The 22920-nt window shown below is 29.5% G+C and overlaps 1 protein-coding gene across 1 annotated transcript in view; it reads right to left on the reverse strand.

The window, feature by feature from the left end:
- Positions 1 to 22183, reverse strand: part of LOC142319904 (adenylate cyclase type 6-like) — a 325853-nt gene extending 303670 nt beyond the window's left edge. Inside the window, exon 1 of the mRNA XM_075357577.1 lies at positions 22176 to 22183. The gene's annotated coding sequence lies outside the window, so the exon portion shown is untranslated. The remainder of the gene's footprint in view (positions 1 to 22175) is intronic.
- Between the last annotated feature and the right edge of the window lie 737 nt (positions 22184 to 22920).

Genomic DNA, 22920 nt, shown 5'->3' on the forward strand with positions numbered 1-22920 from the left:
ACATGGCCGCCATTTTGTAATTTGAGAAGGTATTTCACTCCTGATTTTTTGCTATTTTTAAAAATTTATTAACAAGATGTTTACCAAATATTTATATGATTCTTGTATTCGAATTTGAGATATAAATTATTATATAAAAATAACAAAATGGCGAATAGCGGGAGAATGAAGGAGAAATTGCCATTTTTCCTTTAAAGATATTTTTTGTGTAGTTTTACAAGTAGAATCGGAAAAATATAGTCAATATATATATATATATATATATATATATATATATATATAAATATATATATATGTTTATGTACCTGTTTAAGTAAATTTAAAAAAATAGAAAAAATATATACGAATATATATAATACTAAATAGAAAATTTCCACCAGCATTCTCTTTAATTACCCTATATAAAGAGTAATATATTTTTTTTGCAGTCGTGTTTTTTAATTTTTAATATTTATCTTGTTATAACATTAACATCTTTGTTATTACTTTTTGTCTATAGAGTATGGTTCTAAATTTCAGAAATTATGAAATCATAAAATAGTTTTATGTCATGGTAGAGAGGATACAAGTTGATCAACTAGAAAATCTTATGTAATTTTATTTTTATTATAAGTAACCCCCTCCGTCGATCATAGGTTTTATTAGAATTTCTTTACCTTATTAAAAGAAAAATATTCTACTATTTTTTTTCTTTCTCTTCCCAATTTACTTTCGTTTGTCTCTCTGAATTTATTATCCTATTTATCTATAACAGATTTTTATTTGCCTGCCAATTAATTTTTCTCACAAATATAAATAAAATCGCATAATTTACAGTAATGAAGGGGTCTTATTTATACAGTAATTAGTTTTGGTATTACGCAATGAATTACAATGCGCAGTTGTAGTCTGAATTATTAACGACATCGTTTTTAAGAGAATTTCATTATAATGAAAAGATAATGAACATCATTTATTATATAAAAACTGATTACTTACTTCGGACTTAAACGTTAAATAAAATTTAACAAAATAAGTGTTAAATATAATTATCTAAATGATAATTCTAATCTGGAGACATAAACTGTGGATAAAATTAAATAGATGCTAAAATGTTTTTGGAATTACTTTTGTGGCTGTAGGTCTTTGATAGCTATACAACAAAATCATCGATAATACTTGCAGTTTAAGGTGAAGTATAATTAATCGTGCGAGTGGTAGCGCTCGGCCTTTTTTTCGGAGGTCCCATGTTCGAATCCCGGTCAAGCATGGCATTTTCACACGCTACAAAAATGTTCATTTATCTCATCATTTGGATTAATATCTAACGTTGGTCCCGGAGGTTAAAAAAACCATAAACAATTTTTTTTTGTCTAAAGTCATTTGACTGGTTTGATGAAGCTCTCGAAGATTCCCTATCTATTGCCAGTCGTTTCATTTCGGTATACCCCGTACATCGTACATCCTTAACAATTTTTTTTACATATTCCAAATGTTGCCTGCCCGCACAATTTTTCCCTTTTATCTGTCCGTCCAATATTAAAGCGTCTATTCCAGGATGCCTTAATATGTGACCTAAAAGTCTGTCGCTTCTTTTAACTATATTTTTTCCAAATGCTTGTTTCTTCATCAGTTTGACGCAACACCTTCATTTGTCACTTTATCCATCCATCTGATTTTTAACATTCTCGTATAGCACCGCATTTGAAAAGCTTCTAATCTTTTCTTTTCAGGTACTGTGATCGTCCAAGTTTCACTTCTATATAAAGCTACACTCCAAACGTATACTTTTAAAAATGTTTTCTTGATGTTTTGTTTAATTTTCGATGCAAACAAATTATATTTGTAAATGAAGGCTCGTTTCGCCTGTGTTATATGGCATTTTATATCGCTCCTGCTTCGTCCATCTTTAGTAATTCTACTTCCCAAATAACAAAATTCTTCTATTTCCGTAATTTTTTCACGTCCTGTTTTTATATTCAGCGGTTCATCTACATTATTTCTACTAAATTTCATTACGTTCGTTTTGTTCTTGTTTATTTTCATACGGTAGTTTTTGCGTTGGACATCATTCATGCATTTCATTGCTTCTAAATAATTTTTACTCTCAACTAGAATTATTATATCATCAGGAAATCGGCAAATCGTAGCATCTTTATCTTTTCACTTTTTTAAACAATATAGATATTGTTTCTATAAGGAAAAACGAAAAAGGGATATTCTATTGAATGATTTTTGTATTATTACTATTGAAAGATTTTACTATATACAATTAGTGCTAGAGTTTTTAGTAAAAATTCTTAGGTGCTTTGTTATTCAAAACATATGTAATTGAGAAATTTCCAGCTTATTGTTAATTTGCTGTTGGTTTCATAATAAAACTAACAAAAAGTGTACATCTAGGCAGGAATATTTCATCATTTCCCTTTATGAAGATTCGAAAACTATCCTGCCAACGCCTACAACGAAGATAAAGCTTGTTCTATAATTATACAAAACATATATCTGAAATTCACAGCTCTTAATGAAGAAAATAAGTAATTTATTTGATTTTTAATGTATATTACCCGTAATAAAATTATAAAAATATTTATTTTTTATATTATTCTAGGGGTCTTGGCAAGTGAGTCTTAGCAAACGTAAACAACGATTTTTTTTTAAACAATGAAACTCTTAATTAATGTTCACATGCTGAAGGCTGAAATTCTACTAGCATATTCAGAAAATAAACGAGATTTTTGGAGTAGAAAATATTTATCTTATTTGTTTTACATGGTCTTAAAAATGCCCTACCAAGCGAAATTTAAAATTAAAATTCTTAATTCTGTTCTACTGTAATAACTATAATGTTTATGTAATTTTTATATATCTTCTTTTATGACGATTATTATAATAAAAAGTCATTACAGCGAGTTAATATAATTTATGGCAATGAAATCATCAAATAAACTGCAAGAGCCTAAATGTACCAAATAAGCCAGTTTGTTTACCTCTCTTTTTCGGTTTAGCCTCCAAAACCACCGTAAGGTATTACTTCAGAGAGGATGAAACGCATGAATGTAAATGAAGTGTAGTCTTGTACAGTCTCCGGTCGACCATTCCTGAGATGTACGTTTAATTGAAACCCAACCGCCAAAGAACACCGGTATCCAATATCTAGTATTCAAATCCGCATAAAAGTAACTCCTTTTACTAGGTTTATAATCTTACAACTCTCGGCTTCGAAATCAGCTGATTTGCGATGACGAGTTCACCACTAGACCAACCTGGTGGTTACTCTTCAAGAATTCATCTATACTGAATTTTCTCAGCTTTTCAATCTGCCTTCGTTAAACAAGATAATAAGAGACTACTTCGACTTTTCATTTCTTTACTTAGCCTTAACCAGTTTCATATTGTTGTTCTTTTTACCTGAGAATCCAATGAAGAATGTATATATACATTTCTTAGTATTCCATAAGATCGTTCGTATTCGTCGTAGGTTCGTAGGTGTTTTTTCCTGTGGTCCAACATACGAAGGAATTTTTCTAGTCATTAGTAAACTGCTGTTCAGATATTAAACGTTTTTTATGTGGTTAATTATTAAATTTGAATAATTTTTGTATAGGAAAAATATAATAATTTTAATCGATTTGTAAATTATGAAAAATTTAATATATATTATTTTCATTTGAAAATGTTACAAACATTTTTTCTCAGTATACAAAAATCAGATGTATACACCACATGACTTCCTTGTACGCCTATTAAATTACATATACACATTTTTTGCTGCGCTTATATTTTTTATTTGATTTGAAAGTGAGATACAATCCTCCAATTCTTTAATAAAGTAGACAAGTTACACAATTGATGAAATATTAGTTTTTATTAACATCAAATACGAGAAATATTAGGAAATATTGTTGTAATAAATATTAGGATACAGTAAAAGTTCCTTTATTACTCGTATTACAGGATCAGTATTATTCGTATCGTCATCAGTTGCTGATTAACAAAAGTTCCAGATTTCTAGTGTGTCGTGTAAATAAAAGTTTATAATAATTAAACTATTCCTTTTAATGAACATTTGTAGTATAGTTACAAATGTTAATTTCCTCGTTACGGTGTAAAATATTCAATTATTATTATAGAATTATTTGTTGAATAATCAAAAATAAATAATCTTACAGGAAAAACAAAGATAACATAAAGAAATATATCTCAAAAGAACGACAAGAGTATGAAGAGAAAGAAAATGTTAAGAACAAGGAAGAATAAACAAATTAAGAGATGATAAATATAACAAGAAAGAAAATGTTAAAATCAAAGAAAGAATAAAAAAGATTAAGAGAAGATGATAAATATAAAGAGGAAGAAAACGTGAAGACGATGGAAAGAATAAAAAAATTAAGAAAGGATGATGAATATAAACAGAGAGAAAATTTGAAAACTAGAGAACTTGTACAGAAATTAAGATCAGAAGAATTATATCGAAAGAGTGATTAAATGATTGACAACAAAAAACAATTAAACGAAATGATGATTAACTACGACTTTGGGAGAATACTGTCCGACAATATCACAGGATTAATGAACTAAAAGATGATAATAAAAAAGTCCAAAATCCAAAAAAAAATTGAATTTTGAATTTTTTCTTTACTGCAGTAATAAGCCCTCATTGAGAACTTTTCAACGATATATCATGTGGTACTTACTTTCATTTGTTCCAGAGTTAGAGCCAAATAAAATGTTAATTAATGAAATACTTGGTTCTTACAAGAGGAAGGCACATCGGTTCAAATCCAACTTTATCTCCTTTTTTTAAAATTTAAATTATTGATTTATTAATAATTATTAACCTACAGTAAACAAATTTTTACAATAAAAAATAATTGAAAAAAAAAAAAAGATAAAATATTGGAAGTTATTAATGAAATAAAATTATACGTAAATTTATATATGAAATTATAAATTCATATAAATTTATATATGTAATTTAATAGGCGTACGTGGATATGGTGTCCGCATCAGATTTTTTAACATAAAAAAACAAGAATTTAAAAAAATAAGTAAAATCAGTATAGGACTTAGTAATTTTGATTCAGTCGTCTGTTTGCAGTTAATTTCCATCTATAATTTGAAGGTGTAATAATGATTCGTACCTAACAGGAAGCAGGTCGGTAGGTATGGATTCAAGCAAATGACGCGGTTTAACTGAGAAATTATTTTCTGTGATGCATGCTATTCAATCATTTTGGAAGATATTCGTTTAGCTAGGGTATTCTATTTTCACGTATAAAATGTAAAATAAGCAACAAAAATATCAGCAATATTCACAAAAATTTGTATTATTACAGTGTTTCAGATTGATCGTAGGCGACGCTTGAAGAATTTAATCAGATAAGAGTTTTAAGAAAGAAACCCAGCTGATTTATAAGATTGTGAGAAAAAAATTAACGTACGTTAATTAGGTAAGATATGCATTTATGTATTTCAATATATTTCACGTGTTTTATATCTACTTAGATGAGCAGAACTACAAAAAGGTAGGTAATGTATGTATATATGGGCCTACGTATAGTTTCACTGAAATTTAGATATGATAAATAGTGTGAAAATTTGATGAAAACTGGTTGAGTCATTCTTCAGTTACGCCCAGGTTGAAACAGGTAACATGACCTCAATTTGAGGTTATATTGAATTCGTATTGGTGTATTTTTAATACGCGCTTAAACTGTGAGTCCCTATGGTGAGTGATTTTAGACCTGTTCCTTGTGTATAGGGTCTAATCGTTAATCCAACATACGTAGTGGGTTGTACACTGAAAATCAGCGCGTTTCTTACTGCGAAGTAGTGAGGGCTGAGAAACAAAAAGTAGATCTTCTTGCGAAGTTCTGCGCAAGAGTTTTTAAATAGATGTATAATATATATATATTCAGGCGCACCAAATAGTTTTATTTTTATGATTTTTTTTTGGATTAAATTCGTCTAATGATTCTAGTGTAGATTTCTTTTAGATATGTAGTTTAAGTAGACGATTTAATGATATTAATTTTGACTCATCGTTATTAAATTTATTGTTTTTCATTTATTATTTTTGAGTTTTTAAAATTATATTTAATGCGTGATGTTTCACATACAATTTGAAAAAAATTATTCGAAAACTTAAATGAAAAAAATAATACTTTTTCAAGCTTTCCGTAACAAACCAAAACAACTCAATTTTCTTAAAAAAAAAAACAAAAAACAAAGCGACTTGAACAAATCAGATAAACGAAGAAAAATTTCTGCATATAACAAAATATATTATATATAACAGTCCCGTTATATATATATATATAATGGGAGGAAAATAGTTAAGAACAACACGTTAAAGGTGACGCAGAAAATTCCAAAACTCCTTTTAATTAATATTCTACAAAAATTTATCGACAGAGTAATATTGTTGTTTCTTTAAAAGAAAATCTTGTAGTTTTATTTTAAAGAAATATCTGGGAAGATCCTGTAAATGATTGGGTATTTGTTAAAAATGGGAAATCGGAATCATAATAAGGTTCTTTCTTGTAATCGTAAGTGTTGTGTTAAGTTACACCACAAAATTTCTGATGTCTTGTTTGATAGAGGTGGATATTGTTATTTTTTCAAGAATAAATGACTATTCTTTTTAACAAAGATTGCATATTTATAAATATTGTATAAATTAAAATGCTTAATTTTTTGTGCATCGGTGTACTTAAATCATATTTATAGGTGCCAAAAAATAATCGGAGAGTCCACTTTTGTATTTTGAATATTTTTACTGACTTTTTGAGGGAAGCTCAAGAGATGATATTACGCTTCAGACGGGCATACGTAGGCATCATCATTATCTTCTGCCTGGCAACAGGTCCTTAGACAAGATGCTGTGTCTGTATATCCTTGTTCCAAGTCTTCTTCTTCCTTCCCTTGTAGTTTTCAATCTTTACTTTTATCTATTAACTAAATCCTTCTTCTTCATCGCTTGTTTTCTCCTTTTACTGCCACTTTTAATGGAGTTGTCAAGATTCTACTTCTAACCGCCTTAATCAACTAGCATAATAGTGGTTTTTTAAGTGTTTTAACAAAACACTTGTTAGAGCGTTTGATAGTGGCACACTAATACAGTAGGTTGTAACAAGTGTTTTGTACGTGAGATTAGTATTTAATAGTAACTGATAAATTTAACGTTCTATTAAGGGTGTTCAAAGCAAACAAAACAACAGGTTTGATTTTATTGTAAATATATCATATAAGCAATTCGAACTAAAAAATATTATATTGCTTGTCTACCTACTAAAAAAAGATTTAACTAATTTTTTTTACCCGACCTGTGATATCTAGAAATTAATTTATATAATATTGATAGATTAAGTAAAAAAAATAAAATTGTTGATCAATTTCTTACTTTTACTTATGAAAGCCACGTCGATATCTCATACGTTTAATTAGAAATATTTCAAGGTTTCTTTAGTGAAAGGAAAATACGAAAAATTAAACTGTAAATCATTATATAGTCTGTCTAGTTTTAATTGCTCATCTAATAATGTGTTATCTGGGTAGATATATGATAAAACGTTTCAGTTTAGCTTATAAATAATGTCAAAGAATAATTCAGGTAGGCTCAGCCGTTTTAGATTTTAAGGGAACATCCGTTGAAAGAATCAAAAACACGTTCATAAATTCAAATTTATGTATAAAGGTAATGTCGTTGGAAATAACGCTGGAAGCACTCTCACTGGAACAGTTAAAAAAAATAATCTTTAACTTCTTTCATCCATTGTGTTTTGCCAACGGGGCAGGTGTTGCCATGGCTGCACTCTACTTGTTCCTGTCCTGTGCAGGTGTTTTTATTTCCGGATATTTTCCTGTTTCCACAACCCCATCAATCAACTGAAGTCTTTTTCTTCCCCTTCTTTTCTTTTTATTTAACAATCCTTCAACTGCATCAATTAGTAAGCAATTTCTTTCATACAGTGTCCTAACCAGTTTTCCTGTCTAAACTGGTATTTAACGTATTCCTCTCCCGTGCTACTCGTTTCAACACCTCCTCATTTGTTACTCTATCCTGCCAACAGACGTTTATCATTTTACGACGCCACACCCATATCTAAAACGCCTCAATTCGTCGTTTGTCTTCCTTTTTTAAAGTCCACGTTTCTGCACCGTAAAGGATAACACTCAAAATAAAACATCTTGCCAATCTCTCCTCAAATATTTTTTAAGAAAAAGATTGGCAAAAATGTTTAACTCGTACGTTAAAAGTTTTTTTAATACGTGTTTTTTTACACGCGTCAAATTTTTTTTTAACGTGTTTTATCACGTAATAAATTTCACATACGTATAGCACAAATGTTAAAATAAATATTGGAATTTCAGAAAATTTTAAAAGAAATAGGTATGATTTTCTTTGAGACCCCTTTTTTTAAGGTTTAGATCTACATACTGATTTTTTTACTCAATAATGAAAGTTTAACTACAAAAGTTTTACGATTTAGTAAAATTTGAATAAATGATTGTGATTAGTATAAATATTAACTGTTATAATTTACGCTTACTAATGTTTTGTTTGTTTTTTACTTTTTTTAGATATTTACCACTTATAAAAAGAAAAAAAAACTAGTAACTGTAAAATATTTTCATTAAAAAAAAAGAAAATAGAAATTAAATATATGTATATTAAATATAAATCGTATATATATATATCGAAAAATAACCAAAATAATAGAAGAAAATAATTAACTGATAAAAACAAATAATTAAAAAAATCTGATGTAGGGCACTACATGACTTCCTTGTACGCTTATTAAATTACATATACACTTTTTTTTTATGAAAATACATAAAATTTTATTTTATTAATAACTTCTGATACTTTATATATATATATTTTTCATTGTTATAATGAATTATTTATCGTACAAATTTGTTTACACTCTGGGGTTAATAATAATTATTAATAAATCACTATATTTAAATTAGAAAAAGGAGAGCTTTTCAACAAAGGGGACTTCCCTTTGTTGAAAAGCTTTGAATGAGGGCTTATTACTACAGTTAAGAAAAAATTCAAAATCCGAATTTTTGGATTTTGTGCTTTTCTTTAGACACTTTTGGTTCAGTCGATTGCAATCAAAAGGGGAGGTGCACAACTAGATGTTAAAACACTCATAAATCCAAAATTTCGACATCCTACGGCTAATCGTTTTCGAGTTATGCGAGATACATACGTACGTGCAGACGTCACGCCGAAACTAGTCAAAATGAATTCAGGTATGGTCAAAATGGATATTTCTGTTGAAAACTGAAAACGGAAATTTTTCGCGGTTACAGTACTTTCTTTACTTCGTACAAGGAAGTAAAAAGAAAACAATTTAAAAGATAGGAATTATTTTTATAACATTTAAAAACAATGTTATAAAAATAACAACTAACTATATTAATTTACTCAGCGTAGTTTAATGTTAAAAGTATACTAATAATAGACTTAATATTGTTATTTATTTTTATCTCTTCATTCTATATATGTTTACTTATGCCTACTGTATTGATGGGTTTTACTTATGCCTACTGTATAGGTAGGTTTTACTATCAATCTAATCCACATTACTGTTTACATAGTCACGTGTGTTTACGTGGGTTGTAACAAGTGTTTTGTACGTGAGTTTTATCATAATACTTAATCTATAATAGTTACTCATATAGAAATATATTCTTTATCTTCGTAATGATTTATATAAAACTGAAATATATATATGTCAATATTTCTTTTTATAATTTTTTCAGTTAATAATTTATTGCGAAAAAAAATACATTTTAGATATAAATTGATAACGTAATAGTTTAAGGCGAAAAGAAAATGTTCAGTACTGTTTTACTTTCGATTTAGTACGTTTTCAAGGTTACTAAAGGGCAACTTTTTTTTTATTGGAGCGTATATTTACGAGGGATGCTGAAATATAATGCACACTGGAATATAACGGCAGAAAAAAAATGTCACACAAAGCGGTAAGTCCTATATCTTGTATGTGGTTTCATTCCTCTACTGCTATTCATCCAAAACATGCACTTCACCCCGTAATTTTCTGTTAGTCACTATTATTTAGTCGAGTACGCTTGTTATGTCAACGCATCTAAAATAACTTACAGTGATTATTTTTTAACAGCTGTAGAAGTATACGCTATTGAAATTTATCGTCGTCTAAAACCCGTTTATTATGAACGGAAAATGTTATCGAAACAAGGTTTGTAAACGGTTAAAAAAATTTCGTGCGGTAAAAGGTAATAAAGCGAAGATTGTGGAATAATGAAACTATTTAAAATTATCATCGCATTACTCAACAACCCAATAGGCATTCGAAAGAACGAGTTGGACACGTTATTACACAGCTACCATTAAAACCTTTCGCGGTGGGTGCCACGCACTCAGAAAAAAAACAACGAAAAAGAATGTTGTGAACAAGTTCTGAAACGTTGTCGTGGCAAGGGACTTACTTTTCAATGTTGCTGGTGCAGGAGTCGAAACTCAGATGCACTGTTCCGACCCAAAGCAAAATGTCTAAGCATGGAATACCGGCACTATGATTGGTCACAATAAAAATAATTAAAAACCCATCCCTGTGCAAAAAAATCTCTTGACAGTGTTCTGGGTATGCAAACTCGTTTCACTGAATACCAGGAAGCCGGGTTGACTGTAAAATTCTGTGCCATACATACAGGTTGTAAACACCTTAGGAGATGTATGTGTCGTGTTCGATAATCTTTGAGCCAATTATTTTTTTATATTTCTATTTTAACTATACTGCTCGCCCAAACGCATCACGTGCAAGAGCCGAGGCTCTTGTGAAGTTGAAATTTGAACCTATTCTACATCCTTCATACTTAACCGGGTTTGGGGCCTACGATTTTCACCTCTTTCCATAATTAAGGAGCGGTATTAAGAGGCTTCATTTCTCCAAGAATAATATGAACTGATGGACGCACTGAGGTCGTGGATGAAGGAAACATTTCCTTCAGCATTCCTCATTGATGGAATGAGAAAAAGAATTATTCATCGATGAGAGAAAGAAATGTATATAGTAGTAATACGTGTAAAAATATATATAATACGTGTAAAGCTATATTTATTGAAAAATCAGATAACTTTTGCCTTAATTCTTCTATTTAGTTTCTAGACTAAAATATTAATGATACTTAAAGAAATTTCATACTGTTGATAAAATATTATTAATATTGACTTTCGTATTACGCAGCTCTTATCATTTTAGTTTACGCTTTAACAGTGTTTAGGTAGAATTAAAAAATCTCGTTTGATAATATTTTATGTAAACCTAAATATTTAATAATTTTTAATTAATATTATTATTTATTAGTAAAATTAATTTTATCGCTTAATTAATTTTTAATAAAATTCAATTATTAAAATATTTTTGTTTTTAATTAAATTTTACAGGCAAAAATGTATTTATTGAAATGCCAACAAAGTACTTCAGTCATTTAATATTACGTTTGTTAATAAACTTAAACATAATATTTATCCAAAATAAGTGTTTATATAATTGTGTGTACTTTAAATTTTGTGTAAATTGAATTTCCCAATATTTGAAGTACGTGTTTTATAACACGGTTTTATCCAAACGACTGAAGAGAGAGCGAAATATATTTTCTTTAAATATAATTTTATGCGTAAAATGTGAATGCCTGCAAACAAGGTTGAATGTTATTATGTGAAAATATTGATGGCTGTTCTTCGGAACTCGTACCATTTTCAATATAGCAATCCTATTTTCAACAGGAAATATGTTATCCCGAAAAATCTGCGACTGAGATAAGGTTAGAATCGTAATCTATAACTACATAAGACGTGAAGAAGTTTTGTCTCAGCTTGACATCTTTGTTTCCACGATCGATTTGTTAAAATGCGGTGTCTTATTTTTTTTGCATTAGATGGGCTATTTTTAGATAAAACTCGCTTCATTCTGTTATAAAGTAAATGAAATGATTCTTTTAAAACAGTTTTTATTTGTTTTTAACTTTAATTAATATTATTTTACCAGTTTCATAATTATTGAATTAACGACGTGTTTGAACTTAATAAAGATTTTTAGTGCTAGTTAGATCTTCCAATTACAATTATGCTTTATTTTTTCCCTGGGTGTACAACGAAGTGTCATTATCAGCGCCCGGACAAGATATTTATATAATACGTAAATAAATATTAAAAAAAAAAAACTAATGTGAACACCACTTCCTTGTACGCCTATTAAATTACATATGCACATTTTTAAAAGTACATAAAATTTTATTTCATTAATAACTTCCGATTTTTTCATTTTTTAATTTTTTTATTGTTATTATTTATCGTAAATTTTTTTTTACTATCAAGAGGTTAGTAATTATTAATAAATCAATATATTAAAATTTAAAAAAAGGAGTGAAGTTTGATTCGAACCGATGAGTCTTTCCGTTGTAAGATCCAAATATTTCATTAATTAAAATTTTATTTGGCTATAACTCTGGAACCAATGAAAATAAATACCATTTATGATATATCGTTATAAATCTATCAATGAGGGCTGGTTAAGGGAAAGTAAAAAATCCAATTTTTTTTTTTTTGATTTTGGGCTTTTTTGGACACTTTTGGTCCAGGTGATTGCAATCAAAAGGGAAGGCGCACAACCAGATGTTACAACAGTCCTAAATCCAAAATTTCAACATCCTACGGCTAATCGTTTTTTAGTTATGAGAGATACATACGTATGTACGTAGGTACAGACGTCACGCCGAAACTAGTCAAAAGGACTCAGGGATGGTCAAAATGGATATTTCCATTGACATCTAAAATCCGAAAGTTTTCGCGATTACAATACTTCCTTGTAAGAAGTACAAGGAAGTCATTAAATTAAAATCTAAAAAACCCAAAATGCGAAATAAATCCAACGATTACAATTGATTTATTAAAATATTGTCAAGTATTACATCAATACTCTAGATCAAGATCATAAAATTGCCAAATGGTATAAATAGCTGAAAACTACACTGAATATTCAAATATCTGATTATAAACCGACGGCCCTGAGAAATAGAGAAAGATTAGATAATACTGTTTCATTTTTTCCCAAACTATTTCGCATATCAGCCCGTAGTTTAATCTTGCGACGCAATGCCGCGTAACGAAACAATCCACAAGGATATTATGGTGCACTGTTAGTGGGCAGGCGTTGCGAGCACAAACGGTTGCATTTGTTTGAGTCGATCAGATATCCATGAGTGAGCATAGTGTGCCCTTATTTGCAAACGGAAAATAATAACCTCCCTCTCGCCTGTTATTTCTGCATGAGGAGCTTCACAATGACACAGTGAGAATTTCCACAGTGTTCTTATCTGGACAAAGTTTATTATTGATTATAGCATACCATTCACTTTGCCGCTCATCATGAATCAACCTCTTCAGAAAACAGACAAAATCGTTGGAAACAACGCGATTGGTGAAAGGAGGCTGGAAACGTTATACGGTTATTATATTACACGGATATATTATGTATTGTTTTATTAACAATGAAAGTTTAACGAATATTTTTAATAATTTAATAAAAGTTATGTATTGTAAACATAAGTGCAATAATTTACGTTTAAAAACAAGTTCTGACGTTCAGAAAATCCTTTAAAAATGTAGCTGATTATGAAATAAAAATTCATTATCTGATATAACTAAAACGAAATATCTGATGTGGACACCAGATGACTTCCACTTGCCTATTATATTACACATACACATTTTAGGTCGATTTCATAAGAACCTATAGTTACCTATTGTAATGGGTACAATGATTCGACGTCGGAAAATTTCAATATATCTTCGCGTTTCACATCACCCGACCCCAAAACCACCGTCAGTTCAAAAGTTTATGTATGTATATATTTCATTTTCTTGTGGATACGATAAGTGCCGAAATTTTGTACCAGTCACTTTCAAATTGATACATAAAATATAACGACTCAAAATATCTGTCGAGTTCATTAATGGGCAAAATTGGACCACAGGGGTGAAAAGGAGAGGCTTTGTCGAAAAAACAAAATATCGCTATAACTTTCTTATTAGGTAAAATATCGAATTCGTTTAAAGTTCTTACTATTCTTTGGATAAAGACATAAAACATATCTGAGTAAATTTTTTTGATATTACCAACCATTGGCCCAGGGAGTTGAAAAAATGGGGTTTCGAAGACAAAAAACCATACCTCCCTGAATAGGCAGAGTATAGAATCTGTTATAAGTGATCGTTATCCTCTAAACATTACTAACTTTTATCTGAAAAAATTTTTGATATGACCAATCCTTACGGCAAGGGATGACCAATATGTAGCTAGAATTGTACGAAGATGGGACTTGTCGTATGCTAAATATGTGAAACTTTTTTTCACATGCAACCATGGTCGTATTGAGTAAATTTGAAGTTTTTCTTAACTTACAGTTGGAAATCTTTTTTATCCCCTACTTAGCACCGGTGAAATCTACCTCCGCCTTCCGGCGTGCCGAAAGCGATTTTTTTTTAAATGAGAAGTACATAAAATGTTATTTCATTAATATCTTCTGTTACTTTTTCGTTTTTTTTTTTTTTTTTTGTTATTGAATAATTATCGTAAATTTTTTTTACAATCAAAGGTTAGTAAATCAATATATTTAAATTAAAAAGAAAAGGAGATGAAGTTTGATTCGTACCGATGTGCCTTCCCCTTATAAGATCCAAATATTTCATTAATTCAAATTTTATTTTGCTATGACTATGGAACCAATAAAAATAAGTGTCACTTGTGTTATATCGTTGAAAAACTCTCAATAAAGGCTTATTACTGCAGTTTAGAAATATTTTTTTTTTAATTTTGTGCCTTTTTTTTGGACATTTTCGGTTCAGCCGATTGCAATGAGAAGGGGAGGTACACAAATAGATTTTATAACACTTATAAATTCAAAATTTCAATATCCTATTGCTAATCGTTTTTGAGTTACGCGAGATACATATGTACTTACGTCACACTGAAACTAGTCAAAGTGGATTCAGGGATGGTCAAAATGAATATTGCCGTTGAAATCTGGAAACCGTAATTTTTCGCGATCACAATACTTCGTACAAAAAAGCAAACATTTTACTATTAGATTTATATTTTATTGAAAAAAAAAATTCTTAAATTGTTGAAATAATCAAGTACTTGTGTGTAGTAATCTTAAGAATAACGGCAATAAATAATTGTTTCAATCAAATAGAATAATTAAACAAAAAAAGCTTGCAAGTGTTGCAAACTTTTCCCGGCTTTATCGTTAAAAATAGTTTATTTCAAGTACACCGCCGTGGGATTTCTAATCGTTATTGATTTAATTAAGCAATATTTAAAATAAAATTACGAAGAAGATCCGGTCAAAAAATTTGGTTCGATTTGACCCTAGATCAAATTACCTTATTATCTTAAAACTTTATTAATTGTATAAGTGATAAAAAATTCTTAATAAACACGTTTGGGTCCCAGATGACCCCTTGATCAAAGTTATTATTATCAAAGTTTTTATTCTGTATTTAGAGTATCTGAAATAAAGTTTAGTAGAAGAATTTTGGTTTCATTTGTTTCACAGCTACCTCATATAAAACGATTTTAATAACAGCCTCAACTTAAAAAACAGCTAAATCATCAGAAATTATAAAAAAATAAATAAAAATGTTATTTCTCAAATCAGGGTTGCATAAAATCCATATCTTTAGAAATTCCCTCTTTCATTTAAATTAATGCTAGCTAGTTGGATCTTCAAAATTGAAATTTAAAGTTGATATTTTAAGTACTGATTACATTCAGTATTCTTGTTTTTTGAGGTTAAAAGTTTATTTATTGGAATAATATTTAATAATACGACGCAAATTTGATGCAATGTTATTCAAGAGAACTAAGGAATAAAGTTTATTAATATGATTACCACGATACTTCAAGTTCGGTGAGGTCGAATATCAGGCCACATTGGGATATATACACCCAAATGTTTCTCCGAAATTTCAAAATTTTTTCAGTGGATTTTCATGATGAAGCAAAATTTGTATTGATAATATTTAATATCCCCGCTCATACGTCCGGTTAAAATTTCGTAATTTTAAATAATTTAATAAGTACTTTTATTGTAGTAAAACTCAAATTTTTTTTAGTTTTTACCACTATAAAAAAAGGTAAAAACTTAAAAATGGTGAAAACTACCCTTCCTCCTTCTTTAACTTTATTCAGAATTTAGTGCCATCCATCCTGACCCCCGCAGGAGAAAACCAATCGCCTTGTGACGACGATCTTGGTCTCCAGACTTTACCGGAGGTCATTTTCCAAATTCTCAATATCTATTTCATGTTTCAGTCATCATTACGCCCAATATCCGAATAAGAGCGAAGCAAATACCTCGAAAGACATTTCTATCGGTGTTAAAACGCATCAACTAAAAAAAAATATTTTTCAAACTCAACTACATCGAATCAAAACTGGTAACCGATAAAAATTCACAAATTAAGGTATAACAGAACATTAATCTCCTGCCTTCAAAAATTGTTCGGAAACAATTTTTATATTATAAAAATATTTTTATACTAAAGCAACTAAAATTACCGATCAGCTCACAACAACAACCGGACAATTGTCAAATGCGCCTACTAATTGAAAAAATACCCAAACGGGTCCCTAGCCACCCAGACTACTATTCTACACTAAACACCCTTTTCAGTTTTTTCGAGCGCTAAAAACCTTAAATCTTATTACATATTATTTCCAGTTAGCCTGCAGATCCAGACTCGAACCAATACCCTCAAACTCCCTTACCACTTCTGCACACATAAACTCATATTTTGATCAGGCGTACAGAACATGATAAGTAACATCCCATACTAAGCATTGAGGATACTAACCCCCGTCAGTCAAGCCAAATCGAACCAGCCTGCCGAAAGGAACTGATTCGTATACCGGTTCGGAGAGATCCATGCGACTCTCAACACCCTTACGTTTGGAAAGAGACCGTGCGTATAACGCCCATCTGCCGTCTCATCCTACCTGTCCTGACAAATACCAAAATCTTCCTGCTCTATTTCTTGAATACATTGTGCAGTCAGTTCACCCGACTTCTTCATATCGTAACGTAACATTCTGACGCAAGAATGTCGATCGGTTTAACACCCGCGATAGCTAGAATTGTCTCATGTGAAATAGTCCTATAGCCCCCCGTCACAGTAAGTAGCATGAAACGCTGAAATAAAACTTAAAATTATAGAAAAACAATTTAATCTTACATAATTTCAATGATAAATGTATATTTGAAATAACAAATATTTAAAAAAAAATTATCTTAATATTTATAATTTTAATAATAAATAAAAATTAAATATAACTTGAGCCACCGGGTTGATAATAGTTAGCTTGCTACTTGTTTAACAGGTGATTTTCGAAGTTGAAGGTTCTGAGGTTCAAATCCTAGTAAACGTCAATTGCTTTTATATGGATGTGAATACTAGACAGTGGATACCGGTGTACTTTAGTGGTTACGGTTCAATTAACCGTACGTTTCAGGAATGTTCAGTCTTTGCACAAGACTACACCTTATTTACTTGTCATGCATATCATCTTCAACTCATTGGCCCGGGCGGGGAGGAGTTGCTCATCGTTCACTAGTTGAACAGATAGCAACGTACACATTAGGGAAAAATGTCTGAATCGACCCAGTCAGAACTTTCCGTCGTCACTATTTGGAGTAAGAGTAACACCTTATATCAAAATCAAAATAGTGGATTTTTTCAAAAAATTCTCAAACTCTGTCTATTGAACAACTAAAAGATTATTTTTCATGGTTTTATGAATTTAGAACTGCCATAAATTGAATTCGTCCAAAATCAAATATACGCGGCGTGTTCATAGCTTGACGCATGGAACATGTCAATAATACCTCGGAGATGGAATTTCAACGTCTCTCATATTCATTTTAAAAGATAAGACATATTAGGAAAACAGAAAAAATATTATAAGAATATATATAAAAAAAAAATGCTTACAATTTTTTAATAAGTTTGATTACATGTATTTTGGACTAATACTTTAAAAAACTTTAAACTTTAAAATACTTTAAAACTTTATAAATACATATTTATAATATTATTTTTTTTTTTAAATATTTCTACAGAAACAAACATAAAAGTTTATAAGACGTAATATTTTGATTAATTTTATAATGTTAATGACGGCGTGGATAGCAAAAACGCTAAAGAACCCTTTATTTATGAAGCATTATGTTACAAAGAAAATGATAATACTATATTTATCCAGGAAGTTTAACATTTGTTTGGTAAACTCGTAATACAGATTATGAAATTCAATATTCTTATCAAAATATTAAAATACAAAAATAATTATATATTTTTAGAAAAATTTCTTTTGTTAAAAATAACACTATGAAAAAGACAGTGAGTGGTAAATAAAATAATACATAATATTATTATAAAATAAATCTTATACAATAGCTTTCCTTGTCTTATAATGTAATTATAATATTCTGAAACACCGGTTTTAATAAATTTAATTTGTAATAATATTTTACTTTAAAATAGTCCAGTTTAATAAAGTTTTTTAATTAATTTGAGTTATTCTATTAGTTATCAATTAAGTTGGCAATTTTGAACAATTTTAAATTATTTTTTTACATTACTATGAACTGATAATGATGCTTTTATAAAAAAAATCTGATGTGTACAACACACGATTTCCTTGTACGCCTATGAAATGTACATCAAATTTTATTCCATTAAAAACTTCTGATATTTTTTCTTTTTTTTTGTTGCTATTGATTATTCATCGTAAAATTTTTTTATGATGGAACTATTAATAATTTTAATATATCAATATATTTAATTAAAAAAAAAAAAAAAAACAGAGATGAAATCTTCTTCGTTGAAAAGCTCTCAATGAGGGCTTATTACTGCAGTTAAGTAAAGAAGTCCAAATGTTTTTCGGACTTTAGGCGTTTTTTTTTTTGGACACTTTTGGTTCAGCCGATTGCAATGAAAAGGGGTGGTGCACAACTAGATTTTACAACAGTTCTAAATCCAAAATTTTAACATCCTACGGCTAATCGTTTTTTGAGTTATGCGAGATACATACGTACGTACAGACGTCACGCCGAAAGTAGTAAAAATGGATTCAGGGATGGTAAAAATGGATATTTCGTTGAAATCTGAAAACCGAAATTTTCCGCGATCACAATAATAAAAATGAATAAAAATTGAATTAAAAATATTATTAATATAAGATTTATGTTAAAGGTGTCACAACGGTAAAAAAAAAAAAATATTTAACGTATCATTAATGTAAATGATTTCCAGTTTAAATTTAAACGTATACTTAATTTTATAATATACAGGTTACACTATAGAAAAAGATTTGTCTTCAAGGCTGCTTTATTTTGACTATTGAAAATTGTTCAAACCGAATTAACAATTTTTAATATGAGGGTATTATGTTAACTATAAGAAACTAAGAATAGATACAGTCTGTAGTGAAGCACTAACTTGTTTATACTTTTTCATGTACAACAATGTTCGACGTATCATATAGTGTCATTGCTTGTTTAATCTTTCATATCCACTCGTTGTAAATGTGCTGTAACACAACTTATTTGTATTACTTTGTTTATTATTCCTTTTTCCCCATTAAAATTGGTTACCTCTCTTAAAAAATCCGATGCTGTATTATTTCTTAAAGTCTCATATAACAAATTGCTTTGGTATTACATTTCTATCGCTTCAATATCTTTAAATCCAATTTTCCAACTATTCCCATTCAAAGAAAGTATTATATATAATACTTATAATTATATATAATAATTGTAATATAAATATATATTAATTATAATATAGAATATATTATAATTATGTTACAAGAGTTATAAATTATATTACGTAAAAAATTATTTTAGGCAAAAGTAAATTTATTTTCTAGCTAGGAGCATCATTAAAAATATTGTACACGGTCGATTAAAAATAATAAATTATTAATTAATTTCAAGAGTAATAGTGGAACACGTCTGTTTTCCAATAAAAAAAAAGTTAATATTTCTGTCAATTCTTTTACTATTCTGTTATAGTAAAACCATTCATTCATAGTGTTCTGCCATCAGGCCAGATCCTGTCACGGCTTTTGCTCTTCATCTTGTTCTATCCTTTGCTGACCTCTTTGTTTTCGCATATTTTCCTTTTTCCATAATCCCAGCCATCATTTGAAACCTTTTCCATCCCAAGCCTTCTATCGCATCCACTAAAAAACATCTTCTTCTCATAATATGTCGTAGCCAGTTCCTTTTCCTGCATTCAATCATATTTAATATTTTCCTGTCCTCTCCATAGTACTTCTTCATTTTCTACATGGTCTTGCCATCTGATATTTATGATTCTGCGCCACGCCTCAAAAGCCCCAATCGTTTTTATATGTGCCTTTATCTTCGTCCATGTTTCTACTCCATAGAGCAGCATCAAACTCGAAATTAAACATTTTATTAATCTTTTCCTTTACGCTAACTATAACTTTCCATACGGCAGTCTTCCCCTTTCTTATTAAATTCCTGCTTACTTCTTGATCTTGTTTTAATTTCTACTGTGCAAGTCAGGTCATCAGTTATAAAACTCCCTAACTACTGAAATTTCTTCATCTGCCCTAAAAGTTCATTTCCTATCTTAATTTCAATCCTGTTTTCCTTTCCACCTAATACCGTACATTTTGTCTTTTTTTTATTGATCTTCATAACTTGACTTTCGCAAGCTTCATTTTAGTCGTCGAGCATTTCATTTTTATTTCTTGAACCGCTTTTGGAGCATTATCTCTGAGCTCTCCGCGTTGGACTCTCCGCCAGTACCTCTACGTCATCAGCAAAACGTATATATTTTATTCTTCTTTTCCCGATTTTTAATCCTGTTTTTTTTTCCTTTCGTAAAGTATTTAATTATTTCTTCCATATATATATATATAAAACAGTGGTAGTGACATCCCTGCCTTTCTTGCCTTCTAGTTCCTATTCTTCCTGTCATTTCGTCTTCGTCGAAATAAAATAATACAAATATAATTGTTCGATGCCAAAGAATTTATCCCAAAATACGATTTTCTGAAGCTGCGTTATAACGGTAATCTTGGTGTAACCTTTTACAACCGTTAAAATGGTTCCGTAATCCTTTTCTTTCTTTTTCCTGTTTAGCCTCCGGTAACTACCGTTTAGATAATTCTTTAGAGGATGAATGAGGATGATATGTATGAGTGTAAATGAAGTGTAGTCTTGTACATTCTCAGTTGGACCATTCATGAGGTATATGGTTAATTGAAACCCAACCACCAAAGAACACCGGTATACACGATCTAGTATTCAAATCCGTGTAAAAATAACTGGCTTTACTAGGACTTGAACGCTGTAACTCTCGACTTCCAAATCAGCTGATTTGGAAAGACGCGTTAACCACTAGACCAACCCGGTGGGTTGGTTCCGTAATCCTGGGATTACGGAACCTTACGGGATTACGGAATCTTGCTGTTTTATTATTTTAGAATAACTAATTACCTAAATTGTAGAAGAATGTGCTTGAAAGTTATTATAAGGAGGTTCGTAATTCTAAAACTAATTTCTGTTTGTATCAGCAACCATTCAATTATCTTTTATTTGCGTTACTCTTTGTTGCTGACATTGTAACAGCAGCGACTCCATGGATGGAATGTTAGTTTCCAGTAAATAGCATTTCTGTTTTTAAACGATAGTGTTTTTCTCCTGTTATCACGGATTTATCAATTTCTAATTTTTGAACTAATGGAAGTAACATCATGCTACTCGGGTTTCCGTGCAATCGAGGTGTGGTTGAATTTAAATAATTTATATCTTAATTTCGTCAAACTCGGAGCCTAAATCGTAAAATGAATATAACTCTACGCTACTACTAATATAGAATTTTATACAATGCGAACAGTAGGTGTAATGGTTTTTTAATGATAATTTTAGTCGAATTATCCTACTTTGACTAAAGAAAATATTTATTTTTATTTTCATCAACGTAAAAGGTAAGGCCCCGGAATCCACAATTAATTTCTTAAAAATATCTTAATATCTTACATTACATTCTAATAAATAATTAATAAATAAAAAAACTTATAATTCAAATAATTTACCACAAAGCCACGGGATCACCCCTAAACGGCTTCCACTGAAATCAGAAAAAAAAAGATATTACAATATATTCCACAAAATAATATTACTCGTAGTTAGCTAAATGAATCTAAGTTAATTACAAATATATCTTAAATTTAATTAATTATTTGCTATATTATGCATCGTGATTAATACCACTAATTTCATACACACGTCATTATTACATAAAAGTAATGAACCTTTTCATTACTTGAATGGTGAATGATGGGGGTTCACATAATCGATAGTATTAGGCTTAGGCAAGTGTGTATTATTCATATACAGGTGTCTTTTAAAGGTGAGGCCAAACTCTATTAAGTGATTTAACATACTGAAGAAAAAATGTCCAATGAACAATAAGTCCGAAAACGCATATTTTTCTGTCTGTTCGCCATTTTGTTTTTTAAGAAAAAAATTATTTTCCAAGAACGGTTAGAGATAATGCAATAAAATTTTGTACTTTATTTTAAATTAACATTTTTTAATAGAAAAAAAACGATACTCTTCGTTATCAAATTTCAAAATGGCGGTCGTTTCAATTTTTCAAACTTAAATATCTTGGGAATTATTAGAATTATCAAATTCTGATGTATTATAAAAATTATGAAGCATTTTTTTTGTGAACAAAACATCACCTTAGTCGTAAAAATCTGACTACGAACGACAGACCTATTGCAAAAAGTAGGCCTAAAACGATATGGCTGCCATATTGTTTTTTATTATCGT

Source organism: Lycorma delicatula, chromosome 2 (assembly GCF_047948215.1).
Source record: "Lycorma delicatula isolate Av1 chromosome 2, ASM4794821v1, whole genome shotgun sequence".
Lineage (NCBI taxonomy): Eukaryota > Metazoa > Arthropoda > Insecta > Hemiptera > Fulgoridae > Lycorma > Lycorma delicatula.